This window comes from Pteropus vampyrus, unplaced genomic scaffold (genome assembly GCF_000151845.1).
Source record: "Pteropus vampyrus isolate Shadow unplaced genomic scaffold, Pvam_2.0 Scaffold144, whole genome shotgun sequence".
Taxonomy (NCBI): Eukaryota; Metazoa; Chordata; class Mammalia; order Chiroptera; family Pteropodidae; genus Pteropus; species Pteropus vampyrus.
In genome coordinates this window covers 906,517-918,027 of record NW_011888925.1, presented here as the reverse complement: position 1 = coordinate 918,027, position 11,511 = coordinate 906,517, and the positions used below count along the sequence as shown (strand labels likewise).

At 47.1% G+C, this 11,511-nt stretch overlaps 1 long non-coding RNA gene across 3 annotated transcripts; it reads left to right on the top strand.

Annotated features, from left to right (window-relative positions):
• The first annotated feature begins 60 nt into the window (after nucleotides 1-60).
• LOC111744947 lies at nucleotides 61-8,428 on the top strand. Of its 3 annotated transcripts, XR_002782397.1 has the most exons (4): nucleotides 61-805; nucleotides 1,457-4,057; nucleotides 7,446-7,627; nucleotides 7,905-8,428. It is a non-coding gene; the product is annotated as an uncharacterized LOC111744947 (long non-coding RNA). The 3 variants fall into 3 exon arrangements; XR_002782398.1 differs by lacking the exon at nucleotides 7,905-8,428 and having other exon boundaries at nucleotides 1,574-4,057; nucleotides 7,446-7,761; XR_002782396.1 differs by lacking the exon at nucleotides 7,905-8,428 and having other exon boundaries at nucleotides 7,446-7,761.
• Nucleotides 8,429-11,511: the final 3,083 nt, after the last annotated feature.

The window sequence follows — 11,511 nt, the reverse complement described above, 5'->3', positions numbered from 1 at the left end:
GGAGAGGCTCCGCCCCCGCCCTGCCACCTGAGACTTCGAACTGGAATCAGCCGATTGGAAAATAATTATCGTACTTGTTTTTATTCATGTTCTTTAAATGTGTGTATAGCTCGCACTTATTTCAATGTTCAGTATTAGAAGTGTTTTGGGTCTTTATGTAGAACGTTGGTGATGTTTTTGTGACCAGAAATACACTGTGGGAATTTAACTCTTGTTTATGACAATTAACTCATGGTGAAATTGGTGTTGTTTTATATCGTTTCACGTAAAGTCGCAGTGAGGATGTTAAGTGACGACTTATTGTGGACGTTTTACCTCCGCTGAGATGGAATTTCAACTGTTTAGATAGTGAGTATGTTTGGCTCCAAATCTGGCAGAAATCAAAGTATCCCTTTGTACAGGTCAGCAAGACCCAGTTAAGAGAATGTAATGATTTATTAAACCGGCCTTCCCAAGAAGATAAACTGGCTGAGTCAGTAATAGTCTCGAGGGGTCTTAGAAGGAAACAGGCACTGAGCCATGTGGGTCCCCTTCTCTTCTGCTGTATCCACCTTGAAAGAGGGACAGATGAGCAACCGCTTGTGCTCTGAGAGATGAGCGGGAGAACTTCACGAGAGATGTCCTGGGTTGTGTTCTGGGGCTGCACCGTTGACATTAGACCCGCACTGGGGGATGGTGGCCCTCACCCCTCACCCCTCACCCGACCGGGCCTCTACCAGTGGTGGGAAGCGGGAAGACCCTACCACTGAGCTGTGGTCTAAGACAGCCGGTCTCAGATCTTACCCAGCACCAGAATCATCTGGAGGTAAAATATGAATTTCTGTGCCCCACCCCCTGCATTTCTGATTCACTGGGTTTTGCGGGGGCGGGGGGGGGCAAGAATTTGCACCTCTGGGGTGCTGCTGTGGCTTGGCCAGGGCCACCCTTGAGAGCCAGTTGTCTCGGAGGAGCCACTGTCCTTTGTAAACTCATCCAACCTGAAGCTGATGACAGTCTTCTTCGAGGGATCCAGAATAGGGACCGGGATGTTGGGAAATCTATGCCGTTTTTAGGTTTCCTTTTCTTTCAGCCAAGTGTCCAAATGAATAATGAATGAGCTGCTTTTGTTTCTTAAGCCCCAGTGTTAGAATGCTTAATTAGGTCCCTCTGTGTGGACGGGCTTGGGGGAATTTGCAGCACAGTAGTCCCTCCTTTTCCTGGGGGTGGGGGGGGTGGTACATCCCAAGAGCCCCAGTGGATACCTGAAACCATGGATAGTATTGAACCCTATATATACTACGTTTTTTCCTATCATACCTATGCTAAAGTTAATTTGTAAATTAGGCGCAAGATCAACCAAAATAACGAATAATAAAATAGAACAATTATATAACAATATGTTGTAATAAAAGTTATGTGAACCTCGTCTCTTTCTCTCTCTCTCTCTTTCTCAAAATATCAAAATATCTGGACAAAGGGGTGATCCACATCCTGGGCAGGATGGAGAGGGATGGCACGTGATTTCATCACGCTCCTCAGAATGGCATGCGATTTAAAACTTACGAATTGTTTATTTCTGGAATTACTCATTTAGACCGTGGTTGACCAGAGGTAACTGAAACCACAGAAAGCGAAACCGTGGAGAAGGGGTGGGAGACCTCTCGCTGTAGGTTGGTGATGATGAGAACAAGCCTCTGAAGTAATACGGCAGCATTGATGGCGGTTCTCGACAAAGAGGCAACTATTCCAAAAAGGTGTCCATCAGCTAAGTTCCCACCCACAGGTTTTCTCCGGAAGTTCCCAGGGCTGATTGTGGTCCTTGGTGGGCTCTTCTGTCTACAGACTAAGCCATGAGCATTTTATGAGCAGGAGCCTTGACAGTGTTATTTGTAACATGAGGCCAGAACAGTGCCTGGCTCTCTAAAGGTTTTCATGAGTGTTTCTTGGATGAAGAGTCAACGATTTGGAAACTTGAAAAAGCGAATCCCCAGCAGTCTGGGCAACAGGTCTTGGGGGAAACAGAACCGAAGCAAGCTGGGTATTTGTGAGCTGGTCGGGAACATGACTTGTTGCCATGGAAGAAAATGAACACTAGATTTCACATAGAGGCGCCCAGAAATAGTTTCCTGGCAGAGTGCCTCTTCGGGGCTGTGGCTGGAGAGGTGGTAACAGCCCCAGGAGGGCACCATCGGGGCTGTGGTGTTCACCGCTTTGTGCCCTGAGCCTGGCACAGAGTCTGGCACTGTATCTGCTCCAAATGTTTGTTGAATAAATGATGGGCCATAGGGGGCTTCAGCTTAGACAAGAGTTGGGCTGAGGTTTGGGGGTGCTGCAGACACCAATAGATAGTAATTGTCATTCAACTCTCTACATCTGTATAAGGGAATGTACTGTTTTATTTGCATAAGAAAAGCTCCCTCTCCAGATGAATCAATGCTGGGAATTCTAAACTGGATGCAAGAATACATTTTCAGGTAAAGGGGTATATTTTTGTCATGGCAAAGTGTGAAGAACAAAATAAAAACGGCTGTAATTCTGCCACTCAGAGATATTCAGAGTTAAAATTTGGGGGTACATTTCTCGAGATCCTTTCTCCCAGGATGCTGTGTTTCTTACTTTTTCACTCAGGTAGCATTATTTGTGAGCATGTCCATGCCATTAAATGTTTTCCATGTCAGACTGTTAGAAATAACGCTTCAGGAAACATCTTTGTACATAAAAGGTCCATGCCCGGGGACCTTGGGCAGCCTCCTTCTCCCAGGGGAGGATGGAGTCCAGGGGGCAGAGCCCAAAGTCTGGAGTGGAGCTGCAGGGAGGAGGCACCCCTCCTATCCTGAAGGCCCAATAGCCCAAATGCAATACAAAAATGCATTTTTTATTAATTCTCTCAGAAAAATCCACTTCTCTAATGACTAAGTCGTGGAATTTTTAGGTCAAAGGTTATGATGCGTGTTGCAAAGTGGAGGCGGGAAATAAGTTCTGCTACGGAAGAATCAATGAATTATAACTTTCCGCCTATCGATAATTCACAAAAAATACGAGAATTGTTTCTAAAATAGTTTCAGAACCACAAGTTTTAAATGGAGTCTATATCTGTGTTAAAGTCCTGGACAGGATTGCAAACATCAGTTCCTTTAAGAAGTGCTCTGTGCATAATATCCACATAGATGCACATTGCCCAATTCGGAAAGGAAACGGCAAGTAAATAAGCATCTAAAATGTTAGGCCATTTCAGAAAGCAAGTAAATTGCATAACACTTACTGGAATCAGGCAACTCTGCAAGGCAGGCTGGGTAAATTCTTGAGATGACAGCCTACTTAGTCGTGTTTCTAGGGACAATGAGGCACCCTGCTTGGCACCCGTTTTGGGAACAGTGGAAAAAGTGCACAGGCAACCAGCCAAAAGTTTTACTGCCTTATTGAAATTCAGCTGGGGTCCAGGGGTCATCTCCCATCGGGCTGTTTTGTTCACTGTTTGTCCCTGTGCCTGGCACGGAGCCTGGAACACTGCAGGCTCCATAGCGCCACAGTCTCTTCTGAATACATTTTTCTAATTCCACTCGGTGTAACTCGACACAGACGTACGGTCTGTGCTGGGAAGGTGCGTAGAGGAACAGAAAAGATTTCAAGGATCCAAATTCACTGCAGGGAAATTATCAACCAGCTGTGGTGACAAGACCAATGGAATAGTCAAAGTTTCTTCAGGTTGCATTCAACAAAACCCGTCTGGCTAGATGAAGGTGGGAAAGGGTTTATCAGAGAATATTAAGGATCTCTGGGTTGCTCTGAATCCATACAGACGGGAGTAAAATCCCACCATGCAATGGGGCTCACTTTAGCCTCTAGAGACTATGCCTTCACTATGTCCACTAGGTACCTGCAGACATCTTTAAACATAAAGATGACTGTCTGTCCAGCTCCGCTTCCTCTGCCCATCAGGTACCTTTGCTGCTGTGCTCACTGGAAGATCACTCTCCTCTGCCACCTCCTCTCCTTATCCACTTCTGAATCCAGGCCTCACATGGAGGCATCTGATTGGTGGAACCCTTGTCACATGCTCCACCTTCGCTGCAAGGAAGTATGGACACGCGGATGGAGTTTCTACTGTGGGAGGGCAGGGTTCATCACTTAGAAATGGCGCCAAAGCATAGGGAGAGTGTTGAAGAGATGTTGGGTGGCCACAAATGACAAATATTCACGATCCCATGGAGGAAAGCTGCAGTTTTGTTTTTGTTTTTTTAAAGCAACACAAAGGTGAGATTTTTGTGGCATAAATTGAGTATTAGTGGATTTCAGAGAAGGGAAAGGAACTTGAGACCGTGGTTCAGCACAGACAACTTGGAGTAGATGGGTCTTGAATATGGTGTGAAAGAAACAAGGATTAGACTTGAGAGAGAAGAAGGAACCATTTCCGGTGGGAGACTCGGCAGAGATAAAGGCATTGGGGTGCGTGCGTGCGTGCGTGTGCGTGTGTGTGTGTGTGTGTGTGTTGTGTGTGACTGTATAATTTGTTGTCCAAACCAGCACACTCAGGGGTAAAAGGAAACACTCTAAAAAATTGCACCCAGGTATACTCTGGGATTGACCCAGGCAAACTGAGATTGACCCTGTGGATAGAGAATTCCTCGCCTTCTCATCCTACCGACAAGTAATTGAACATATGTCACCACTGGGAATTCCATTCACTCCTGGCTTACCTTGTTTCTCTGGTTTAAGGCCCAATTTAAACGAATCCCTCCGCGAGGCCTTCCTTCTGCTACCCCACTCAGGATCAATCACTTCGTTCCTTATTGCTGCTGGGACAAATTACTATAAATTCAGTGGCTTAAAATAACACAGACCTATTACCTTAACAATTCTAGAGGTCAGAAGACCAAAACAAGCCGCAGAGTTGTGTTCCTTCTGGAAGCTCTAGAAAAGAATCCGTTTCTTTGCCTTTTCCAGCTTCTAGAGGCCACCTGTATTCCTAGGCTCATGGCGTCTTCCTATATTTTCAAAGACAACAGTCTTCGGTTCCCTCCACCCCCACCTGGCATTGCTGCCAGAGGCAACCATTTAAACATTTTTTGCTGTATCTTCTGGGTGTTTGTTCCATATCTCTCACTAATAAACGAGTACGACTACAACTTAATTGTTGTTCAACAATAATTTAACAGTATTAGTCATTACTTATTGACTTCCTGCTTCCCTAACTTCAGATCGAGCTTATTTACTGCCTCTTTGCCTTTTCTGCTTTATTCTTCCCAATTGCGTTGTTTCTCTCTTTTTAGTTTCTCGGTTACGTTTGTAAATTTAAGCAATATAGTTACTTTTTATTTCTAGTTCTGTCAACCAGAAACGATATGTCTGTCTTGCCTTCCCACTTTGTAAGATGAAGATATTTGTCCTACCTCTCAGTCCTGTTCTCTCTCTGTCCTCAATGATTTAGCATTTTCCTGCATTCCAATATTTTAAATCACTTAAATAATTCCGTTAGAAAGAACAAAGATGTAAACAAACAAACAAACGAAAATCTTGTTTGTCCTATTAATGTATCACTGTGTCTTTTTATCTATTTATCTAGCTATCCTTCTTCTCATCCTAGACTGTGGGTTCTCCTGGGCAGAGGTTGTTTCTGGAACCCACCTGGCGACAGGCCTTTTGCCAGGCAGCTTCTCAGTAACGTGTGTGCTGTGACTGATGAGCATGGGGATAGCAGTGTTCGAATCTCAGCTCTTTTCTGACGGGATAAATGAGACAGTCCTTTGGCTGGGACTTTATAGACTAGGCTGAAGAGACTTCTCTCAGAGCAGTATCATCTCTCGCTGTCCTTGCCCGGAGAGTAAGAAGAAATTAAGCAGGCAGACGGGTGTCCTCCGCGGCAGCCTCAGCCGTCCCCTCCAGTCGAGGCACGGGACGCAGTTACAGAGCTCTGGCCACAAGGGGACGCTGTGCCCTTAAGGATGGGCTGGCGGAGGACTTGCGACTGACTGTAATGTCGGCCACTGGCGGTCACTCTGAAACAAGTAAGATCACGCCCCTCTTCTCGGTAACGCATCCTGGACACCATTCTTTGTCAGTGCATATATATATAGCTATCATGGTTATCCCGGCTCTTTACAGCTCTTGGCAATTGTAAACGTAATTGCGATGGCCGTTATGGTACCTTCATTGTTGAGAGCGGGCCGCTTTATCACCCACTCTTCACCTGTCGGTAGGGGAGGAGGGGCCTCACCTTCTCAGCAGGTGGACGCCCTTCCGGGACCCACCGGGAAATCAGGCACTTGACGCTGTGCCCCGCCTCGTCTCTCTCGGGAGCCCGCCTGCCTGCGAGTTAAATCTTTTCACCTCTCTGTGCCTTCCTTCTCTGGGAGGTAATCCTGGCGTCTAATTGTCAGCTGTAGAGACATCTTTTGGAAAATTCGTTTTGGCCTAGAAGTCAGCTTTCTGGAGCTGACAATTCTGACAGCGGTTTAACCACTCCCATGTCTATTTCCTCACGTGATTCAGAACTGGGAGGGAAGAGATGTGATTACTTATCCTTAAAGCAAACATGTGGGTTCCGGAGGCCAGAGATGGGGCAGCAGACGGGAAGGGAGGGACGAGGAAGACACAGGTGTCTCTAGTTGAGGATGGAGGAGGGTCACCAAGTGTCTGTCCTGCTCCAGAAACAGGAGATCTCATCCAAGTCTCTCTCCATGAGGACAATGGAAGTTTGTATTAGGGCGGAGACAGGATCAAGGAGGTGAAACTTAAAAGGCGGGGGTGGGGGCGAGTGGTGGGTGAGGACCACCCAGGTGTCCTAAAGGAGAAGGGTGGGGAAGGGCTGTGGGCGGAGAATGAAGCGTGGCTGGGGGCGGGGGAGGTGGAGGGGGGACTGCCATGCTGACGACCAGGTCTCTGGCAACTTCCACTGAGGGGGCAAACACTATCTCTTCGTCCCCGTTCACTATACTTCTTGGCAGTACTGCCTGTAGATCAGAGCGAGGGGGACCCTTACCTCAAACTCCACACTTTATAAGCCCTGCTTTGGCATTTATTCAACCGAACTACTTCCTTAAGGGTAAGGAGTCCATGAGTACATGGGGTATGCCCACCTGGTGCCCACGACACCCTCCGTCCCTCATTCTCAGTATCCGGAAACCCGTAATTCCATACCCAACGGCCTCCATTTCCAGAGTCTTTTCTCCTTGGTTTCTGAGGCATCACTCCAGTCTCTGCTTTCTCCTTCCTGTGGCTTCTTCCAGTGTGTGCGTGTCCAACATTTCCTGCCTTTGTGAGGACACCAGGCCTATGGATTAGGGCCCTGCACCCTCGTGACCTCATTGTAACTTGATTACCTTTGTAAAGACTCCAGTCAAGGTCACATTCTGAAGTGCTGGGCGGTTAGGATGCCATCTTTTTCTGGGGACACGATTCAGCCTGTAACGCATCATATCGTCACAGTTGCTCTGGGGTAGATTTTGTTATAATCTTCTCTATTTTAGAGGTGAGGAAACTGAGGCCCGGAGAAATGAAATCATGTGCCAAGGTCCCACAGCTTGTATGGGCTGGATGTGAACGCTGGCTGGCCGACTCTGAGACGCCTACTCACTATTATGTGCCAATACTCTCAAGGTCGCTGGAATAGGAGTGTCTGTGGCAGCAATGAGGAGTGAGGGAGTTTCAGGTGGGTGAGTGGGATAAGCATGGGCAGAGCAAGTGGGGGGCCATGGACTGGAGGCGCGCCTGAGGGGCTGGAGGACGTGGACGGTGTGGTCATGTGTGGTCCATGGTGTATGGTGGTCTGGGTGAAGGTATCTGAGTTTGATGAATGGGGGGGGAGGGGGAGAGGTGGCTTTATAGGTTCTAGAGAAGGGGGATGCTCAGAAGAGATTCGAGAAGCATATGTCACATTAAGCCAGAGATCAGGATCAGGTCTGTTCCGTTCATCTCTGTATCCTCAGGACCCAGTACTGGGACCGGCCCGAGGAAAGAGCTCAGTTAATTCTGTTGGATGAATCGAAGCGTTCAGGCCCCAAATGGATCAGAGAGGGACGAGACACGAGGCAGGAGGCCATCCAAAGACACCGTCGTGTTGAGACACGTCCGTCATTTTTGTTTTGCACTCAAAGCACTGCGGGTCCCATTCCTTCCTGGGCTATCCCCTCACCCAGGAGGACCCCTGGGTGCTTTCCAGGACGATTCAGCTCCCACTGGGGCTGAGTCTCCCACCAGACATGACAGGTACAGGGGTTGAGAGACCAGGACAGGGGTGGGAGGGGACTCGGGATGTCCTGTTTTCAGGAGATTCACAGCCTCCAGGTGTGGAAATTCAACCTGATGGCACATGAACTTCTACACACCGAGGATCCAGCTACCATGAAAATGTGCATAAAATCTGACTTGGTTCCCGTGGTAGACGAGCTGACACACTTTTAACTATCTGATTTCTTCATAAAGACATAATTTAAGTGTTTCAGCATCGCATGAGGCTGCAGGGGGCTGGAGAGGAGGGGTCTCTGTACAGTGGCTGTGAGAGGTGAGGCATGGAGGTGGGGGCAGAGGTGCAGGGCGAGGGCCTCGGCTCTGCAGAAGCTGCCAGAGATCCCAGCCAGCTGCCTTCCGCCCTGCCAGAGGGCAGGGGCTAGTTCCCTCCCTCCCGCTGTCTCTCTACACTCCCCATGGAATTCCCCAGTGACGTGTCCCTGGGCAAGGGGACCTTGGCCTCCAGAAAGCTTCCAGTCAGTGAGGCAGCGTCTTGGGCCCTTCAACAGCAATGCAGTGCTGGTTGTCCTTCTCCTCAGGACACTTGGGGAACCTGGTACCCAGGAAGGCGACTTAAGAAGAAAAAACATCCCCAGACACTCTGTGTAGCCTTAGTATGGCTCAGCAGGTGTGCTGTCCCATCCACCCTGTGGCCAGAGGCCACCCTATCTGAGGGAAGCAGCCTGGCCGCTGCCTCCCCATCCTGTGCCCCCACAGAACAGCACGCCGACCTCCCTCCTGGCTTGACTCTGAGCAGAAGCCTCTGCAAAAAGAAGAAATTACCATAACAGCTTTGATTTGGAGTCTGCCTCAAAAGATCATATCTATGCATGTCTTCACTTCTATTATGGCCAGAATGGCTTCTACAGGTGCATTAAATTTCCAAAGATTGAAATTGTACAAGAATCTATTACTGAGAAGGAAGGCTGATGTTTCAGTAGCAAGGTCTGGACAGACTTTTGCATTGGCTGGAGCAGAAGAAAAAGAAATAGAAACGATGTAAGGAAACTCGTTTTTCTTATGGCTCTTCTTGAACTGAGAATGCTCTTAAAACCTTTCTAGCTATAATGTTCCCTGAATCTGAATCTATGAATTAAAAAGCTGTGGCCTCAGCTGGCACCTAAAAGCTCCTGGAAAGAGAATGTCTGCTGTCTACTACTGGATAACTAACTACTGGATACTGATATTTAGAGCTGGTGTCTTGACACACTTAATCTCACTCCACTGTCACAGTTACTCTTGGTGGTAGCTGTAAAACCCAGTAAGAGGAGACCCGGAGAGATAAGCATTTTATTCAGGGTCACAGTGCTGCTAAGTGGCAGAACCATGATTCACATCCAAATTTGATTATGTCACGCTGCTTCTGAAATACAGATCCTATGCAGGGAGTGAGGCTTCCGATGGAAAACTCTTAAAATTTGCCTGCAATGACTTTTCGTCAAAGTTCCAGAGTATTGGGAGTTGATCAAATGAGGCCTGGGCATTTGGGGGACTGTTTCCCAAGTGGAGGAAAAGGTTTGGATCTTGATTTGTTCACCCCCCCTCCTGCCCCCAAACCCCGAATATGTCACCTAGTTCAGAGAAGTTTACTTACCTGGGCTGACACCAGTCTGATTAGAAACGATACTCACTTTCGTAGCAGGAAAGGGCCAGAATGACCAGCAGGAGAGACAGGGACAGCTTCTTGCTTTATTTTGCTTTGAATTTTCAGCCTTAGCAAATGATGAGCAATTAGGAGCTGGACTCAGGAGCTTGGGTTGCCCAGGGCTATTTGTACCTAGTGAGCCTCACTGGTCCTGCTCACATAGGATGTGGCAGGTCACAAGGCCTGGCTTCCAGCCCTCCCTTCCTCACTGAGGGCTGATGCCATCTATCCGCATCACAGACCCCAGTGACCTGTTCAAAGCAAGGCACTGCTGGCGCCATGCACGCCATCTTTGTAGCAAAAACCAAGGTTGTCATTTTACAAATGTCTAATCCGTTCATGGGTGGGAGCCCCCTGGAATTTAACTCCTTCACTGTAGGGGCAGTGTTTGGCTTAGTTCCTCTTCACTTAGCATAGAGCCTGGCACAGAGAAAGGATCAGCAAATATTTCTGGAACATATTAATAAATACGAAAGAACAAACCACGAAATTTGGTTAGGGTGCATCTTTCGCGTGAAGTGATGCCTGCTGTGCTGGTTTCCATAGGGCCGTTGAGAGAGAAAGGTTCGCAGCATGGTGACAACTGTGAAAGAGATCAGGGGTTTTCAGCGCCCAGAGGAAAACTTACGTCCCCCGCCAGTAACTTCCTATTCTAATCTCATGCATCAAAAGAGATTTCAAATCAAGTCGAGTGCTAAGTTGAGAAACAGATCTTCGATTTCACTGGTCCATCAGGAGGACCACGCCTTCTGAGCCGTCAGGGTCCCAGCAGCGGACGTGCCTGCTGGGCTCATCCTCTGCCTGTCCTCAACCAGGAGCACAGTGCTCTATGGAAGCACGTGGGAGGCGTGGACGATTCTGAGTGAAAGCGTCAGGATGTGGGGTGCTTGTGGCTAGGTCCTTCCACCCCGATGCCTGGGTTCCTTGAACCCATGTGCGGGAATCCTCTTTAGAAGTGACCTCGAATTGTATTTAGGGGTTCCTTATACCATTCATCTTTTGTGTCCCTTCCCTGGAAAGGAGGAGCAGGGACCAGAACCCCACCTTTGTTGACTCTCTAGGGAAAATCAGTAGTATGTGTGAAAGATGAATCATTTTAGTGCTGAATAACTGACTTTTAAAGAGCAAAAAGTTTTAAATTTTGATTGACTTTTCCTTTTATAGTTCACACTTTTTATGACATGTGTAAGAAATCTGTGCCAAACATAAAGACACTAAGACTTTGGTCTTTTTTTTCCCCTAGGAGTTCTATATCTTTAGCTTTTACATTTGGGACTATGATCCATCATGAATTAAATCTGATATATGGTGGTGTTGGAGATTCTTTAATATATCCAATTGTTTCAAGACAATTTGTTGAAAAATTATCCTTCCCACACTAAATTGTCTTTGTACCTATGTGAAAAGCCAAGTGACCATATATACCTAGTTCTATTTCCGGATTCCATATAGTTCCATGAACCCATTTGTCTGTTTACATCAACATCGTACCACCCTAACTACTGAAGTTTTGTATTAAGTTTTGAAGTTATGTAGTGTTGCCCCTCCAAATTTGTTATTTTTCAAAATTGTTTTGGCTATTATAGGTCCTTTGCAGTTAAATATAAATTTCGAAACCAGATTTTTCATAAATTTACCAAAAAAAAAAAAAAAAAAAAGAG